The sequence below is a fragment of the Triticum dicoccoides genome, chromosome 4B, assembly GCF_002162155.2.
Source record: "Triticum dicoccoides isolate Atlit2015 ecotype Zavitan chromosome 4B, WEW_v2.0, whole genome shotgun sequence".
In the NCBI taxonomy this organism is placed as follows: domain Eukaryota; kingdom Viridiplantae; phylum Streptophyta; class Magnoliopsida; order Poales; family Poaceae; genus Triticum; species Triticum dicoccoides.
In genome coordinates this window covers 116,037,026-116,043,532 of record NC_041387.1, presented here as the reverse complement: position 1 = coordinate 116,043,532, position 6,507 = coordinate 116,037,026, and positions in this window count along the sequence as shown.

The window sequence follows — 6,507 nt, the reverse complement described above, 5'->3', positions numbered from 1 at the left end:
ATAACTTGTTTGTGTAGAAACCACATAAACACCTTGATCTTTAAAGGAACTTTGACATCCCACACATGCTTGGAAGAAGGAATCGAGCTCGAATTAATAACATCAACATACATTGATTTAACTGTGAATTCACCCGACCTAGTGAGATTCCAGCGCAGTTTATCAGGTTGTTGTGAAAGTTGGACTTGCATCAGTCTCCTAACTAGATGTAGCCACTGTTCCCAACGATTGCCCACTAACGATCTTCTAAATTGAATATTAAGGGGTATCGAAAGAAAGACCGTTGCAACCAGAGCATCGCGCCTTTGGACAACACGATACAACGACGGATACTGGATTGCAAGGGGTGTACCTCCGAGCCAAGTATCCTCCCAGAATCTTGTGCTGGCACCATTACCAACTATATGCTTTGCCCTCTGAAAAAATGAAAGCTTAACTTTCATGAGCCCTTTCCAAAAGGGTGAATCAGTTTGTCTAACCGTGACCTGAGACAAAGTTTTGGTTTGAAGATACTTATTACGAAGGATTTGAGCCCAAGTGGCGTCAGTTCCTGAAGATAACTTCCACAACCACTTACTAAGAAGGCATCGGTTCTTAAGCTCGAGATTTTCAATCCCCATACCCCCTTGGTCTTTCGGCCTACAAATGATATCCCACTTCGCTAACCGGTATTTTCTTTTTAGCTCATCTCCCTGCCAAAAGAAACGCGATCGATAGAAGTCCAGTCTTTTCCTTACACCAACTGGGACTTCAAAGAAAGACAAAAGAAACATGGGCATGCTCGTGAGCACCGAATTAATAAGAATTAAACGGCCTCCATATGACATGAGCTTACCCTTCCAACAACTTAGCTTTTTCTCGAATCGATCCTCGATACACTTCCATTCGTTGTTCGTAAGCCTACGGTGATGTATAGGAATTCCTAGGTATGTGAATGGCAGCTCCCCCGAACCACATCCAAACAATTGTTTGTAAGCTTCTTGTTCCTCCTTGGCTCTACCAAAACAGAACAACTCGCTTTTGTGGAAGTTAATTTTGAGCCCACTCAATTGCTCAAACAAACAAAGCAACAGCTTCATATTTCTTGCTTTTACCAAGTCATGCTCCATGAAGATGATAGTGTCATCAGCGTACTGTAGGATGGAAATTCCTCCATCCACTAAATGAGGCACCAAGCCTCCTACTTGGCCAGCCTCCTTGGCTCTCTGTAACAGAACTGCCAACATGTCCACAACTATGTTGAACAGAGTAGGGGACATCGGATCTCCTTGCCGCAAGCCCTTGTGTGTTTGGAAGTAATGACCAATGTCGTCATTCACTTTAATGCCAACACTACCCTTTTGCGTGAACGATTCAATCTGGCTCCTCCAGACGTCGTCGAACCCTTTCATACGCAAAGCTTGTTGCAGGAAAGGCCACTTAACTTTGTCGTACGCTTTCTCGAAATCCACTTTAAAAATGACTCCATCGAGTTTCTTCGAGTGGATTTCATGGAGCGTTTCATGCAAAACCACCACCCCTTCTAGGATGTTTCTATCCGGCATGAAAGCTGTCTGGGATTGCTGCACCACAGAATGCGCAATCTGTGTGAGCCTATTAGTCCCAACCTTGGTAAAAATTTTGAAACTAACATTCAAAAGGCAGATAGGCCGAAACTGCTCAATCCTCAGAGCATCGGTCTTTTTTGGTAGCAACGTTATGGTTCCAAAGTTCAAGTGAAATAGTTGAAGCCGTTCAGCAAAAAGGTCATGAAACATGGGTAAAAGATCCCCCTTGATAATATGCCAGCATTTTTTATAATACTCCGTCGGAAACCCATCCGGCCCGGGAGCCTTATTGTTCTCCATCTGAGAGATGGCATCGAAAACCTCCTTTTTCGTAAACGGCGCAACCAAAATAGCATTATCAGAAGCAGTTAGTTGAGGCACATCCTCAAACCTGGACTCATCGAGAGACACAGCGCTATCCTCCGGCGGTCCAAATAACTGCTTATAATATTCGGTGATGTAAAGCTTTAGATTATCGTGACCAACAATTGTGCCTTCATCTTGCTCGAGCTGGAATTTTTTTTCTTTCTGTGTTTGCCATTCGCAATAAGGTGAAAGAATTGAGTGTTCGCATCCCCTTGGATTACTTTGCGAACCTTTGCTCTGAGCGCCCACTTCAGCTCTTCTTCGCGGAGGAGTTCCTTTAACCTCTTCTCCGCATGAAGCTTACAAGTCAATTCAGCAGACTGCAAAATTGTTGATTCAGCTTTAACATCTAGGGATTGTATAAGATCCAGGAATCTGTCCTTCTCAATCTTATAAACTCCACTTAGGTGCTTTGCCCATCCCCGGAGAAAGCTCCTCAAATGCCTAATCTTATTCTGCCATCTCTCGACAGACGATCTTCCTCCAGTATCCGTAGCCCACTCCCTGGCTACGAGATCCAGAAAACCTTCTCGTTCAAACCACGCCGTTTCAAAATAGAAGGTATTTTTGTTTCCCACAATCCTTGGCTCACCTGAGTCTACAAACAAAGGCGTGTGGTCCGAAATCCCGCGCGTGAGAGCCTGAACCGTGACGAGGGGGAACTTCTGTTCCCATTCGGCACTTGCTAGTACCCAATCCAACTTCTCATATGTCGGATTGGGTAAAGAGTTAGCCCAGGTGAATTGTCGACCAGAAAGCTCGATCTCTCTCAGATCCAAACTCTCAATGATGGTGTTAAACATAAAAGACCATCGGCCGTCAAAGTTATCATTATTCTTCTCATCCCTCCTCCTAATGATGTTGAAATCCCCCCCAACCAAAATGGGGAGTTGCTCAGATCCGCAAATACGAACCAGGTTGGCCAGAAATTCCGGTTTAAGCTCAGGTTGTGCGGCCCCATAGACCGCCACCAGAACCCAGTTAAACCCATCTACTTTAGACCGGACTCGAAATTTGACCGCGAAGTCACCCATAACAACGCTCCGGACTTCAAGGGAATCACATCTCACACCAAGCAAGATGCCACCGGACCTCCCTCTTGGAGGAAGACAATGCCAATCGAAATCCACACCTCCCGACAGCGCATTAAGAAACTGTGGCGCAAAATTATCCCTACCAGTTTCAGAGAGTGCAATGAAGTCTAACCGGTGCTCTAAAGATGCCTCCGCTAGAAACCTACGTTTAGCCAAGTCCTTAAGACCTCTGCTATTCCAGAATATTCCTTTCATAGGTCATCATGGAATTTTTTGGCAGTACGAATCCTAGCACTCCTACGTACCGCAGAAGCAGGGTACACCTTCCGCTTCCACTTACGTTTAGGAATGTTATTTCCCGCAACCCGGTCCTCATAACCGTGCTCCGGTTGTGCAAAAACTACATCGTCCACACAGGGTTCTTCCTTGTCCGACTCCGCAGACGAAGGAACAAGATCCGCACAGAAATTGTCAAGCACTCTTACCCCCAATGCATCAATCTCCGCATCATTCATAGGTCTTACTGCCGCTAGGTTTCTAATGGTTTCTAATGCCCGTTCTGCTTCCAAATCTAATAGATCGTTAACCGAGTTTGAAATTTCAGAATTATTATTCCCAAGCGACACCCCTACTTGGTTTGCATTATTAATGATCTCATCCTTAGAGAAATGCAAAATGGAATTGGATAAATTTACTGACATACCGGTAGTGACCTCAACATCACGAAGCTTGGCCGCCCGCATAGCGCACCGCTGCTGCATATCATCCACCTCCGGAAGGTCCTGGAGACGAGAGCTCATCCGTCTCCCCTCGGAGACCGGGTCTGGGATCCCTCCGAAAGCAATTACCTCCTCCCGAGTAGCGGCACTCGGAGGGGGCCTGGACGAGGGAGACCTCCGAAGGTTGGGAGAGATGGCAGGGGGAGTGTGCGCCAGGGCCGCCTGCCCTAGTCCGTCCCCCCCAGCTCTCGCCCTCGCAGCCGAGTACACCACTGGCTCGACCTCCGTCGAAACTAGGGGGTCTGGGGCCACCTGCCCCGGACGCCTGCCTAGCGCCTCCGGCGACCCCTCGACAATCAAAGCTCCCGCGTGGCCATCATCCAGGGCCAGCTGCCCCAGAGATGGACCACCACCGCCAGATACTGGCGCCAAGGGTGTCGACACAGGCGACAAAGTAGCATGAGAGGGAGTCGGGGCCGCCTGCCCCGACGCCCCTCCCCTCGGAGAAGGAACCAAGCCGAGCTCATGCCGGCTGCACAAGGGCACCGATGGCCCTGGGAGCACCGGCGACCCCTGAGGCTCCACCGCGCCTACAACCGAATCACGGGTGCTGTCCGTAGGCCGGAGCGCCGGTCCAAAGTCCAAGACCGGGAGCGAGTGCTCAAAAGCATCGTCAGAGTCAACCCGATCACTCCACAGGCAAGGAGGGGCCGACGTCGGCTGAAAGGATCCAAACCGCAAAGTGTTATGAGGCCGAGACGAAGTTGGAGACGGCTCCACTCCGGATCCGCTCGCGGGCTCCTGAGCTATAGGACCCGATCCATTGGACTCCTGTCCAGCCTCCTCAGTCGATCCCCTGGAAGCACCAGCATCATCTCCCCCTTCGTGCATATCCACATCAGTACCAGCAGCCACCTCAGCAAACAACTTCGCATCCTCAAACTCGATCTCAAGGGGAAATACCTCTCCCCTATATGTCCAATTGACAACGTCCGGAACGTACTCTATGTCCAGAATACTGACTCGCAATCTGGCCACCCCCTGTGCTCGAGTAAACGCCATATCAACCTGTTCCGTTTTACCAACCATAATACCCAAACTAGCAACCACACGAACATCAGCCAGTGCCTCAGATGGTGCCCCAGAGAAGCGCAGCCACACCTGTGTAAGAGGCTTCCCCTTAGGCTCAACTTTCTTCCATTCGTGAAACTCCAAAATACCATTGGTACCTGGCACCTTACACATCCCAAAGCTCAGCAAGCGCTGCAAGTCCTCCACTGAAGGGAACTCAACTCTGAACACTCTTTCTTCAACGGAGACAAGGTCCCACTGAAAATCACCCGGAGCCAACTCCTGAAGCCTCTGCACAATCTGAGCCTGTGAGACATCTCCCTGGGTGATCTTCACCAAACCAGTAGTGAGACACTGAGTAACAACTGGAATCTCCCTCGCAGCTGCGGACTCAAAAAACATCAGCTCAGCACAGTACACGCCGTACACTGTAAGAGCTGGAATCTGCTCCCTCAAAACAGGGCACTCCCCCGATGCATGTGCTGGCTTTCCACAGGACTCACAAAGCTGAGCCACGCATTCTGCAATGAAATGACCTTTCTCCCCGCACCGGTAACAAAGCATCCTCTCTTTCTTGCGAGCATACTTGGATGCCCGCTCTACATCAGCCCGGTCAGCAACTCGGTATCCTTCGCAGTCCCAGGAACCTCAACATCGGCAAGCGCATTCACCACCTCCATCGCGTGGGGTGGTAGCTCATGGGGAACCTGTTCAGTCTCCATTGCCGCATCGGTAGGGCCATCAACCCTGGGTGGAGGCGGCCGGCGAAACCTCCCTCGGCCTCCACCACGGCCACGGTATCCACGAGAACCACCTCTCTGTCTGTTATCCGGTCCTGAGGCCCCCTCAACAAAGCCTCCATCTGGCCCTAGAAACGGTCTCTCTGCAGACCCGTCACTCTGCCAAGCAAATCCACGGCCTCCTCCCGTGGAAGAGGATCCTCGATGCTGACCCGCACCATATGCATCATATCCGTCATCCCCCCACTTGCCTCGTGGTGGAGCATTTGGACCCCCATTGTTATTAACCTGTCCGGCCTGTGTCTGTGTCTGCCCAAGACGGTTCTGCGCCTACCGAACGGCAAGATGAGGCGGGAGGGCACGTTGCTGACCACCTGAAGACACATGCACGGCCTCGGTAGACACTCCAGCACGGCCAGCAGAAGCTACCCCCGGCGCCAAGGGTCTGAGCCCGGCCGTACCCACCGCCGCCGTCACAGCGGCATGCACCATCGGCGGGGGAGGCCGCTGCTCACCCCGGCCCACAGCAGCCGTAGCCGAGGCCGTCGCATGGGGCCTTTGCCCGCCCCGCCCAGCCGGCAACGAAGCCGAGGCCCGGGCTCCCTGGGACGTGGGGCCTGGGTTGCCCGCCTGCTGCCTCAAAGGAAAAGGGGGAGCACCACGGTGCTGCGTTGGAGGTGCTCCTCCCCGCCCCGCAGCAGCAGTGGCCGGCGCCGGTGGCCGCTGTCCGAGCGGAGGGGTGCCGCGGCCCGTGTCGTGGTTCTAAGCCTGACAATAGAGTGGGGGGTAGGTATGGAGAGGCAAGGTCCTAGCTATGGAGAGGTTGTAAACACAAGGGATGTACGAGTTCAGGCCCTTCTCGGAAGAAGTAATAGCCCTACGTCTCGGAGCCCGGAGGCGGTCGAGTGGATTATGAGTATATGAGTTACAAGGTGCCGAACCCTTCTGCCTGTGGAGGGGGGTGGCTTATATAGAGTGCGCCAGGACCCCAGCCAGCCCACGGAGGAGAGGGTTTAAGGTGAGTTAAGTC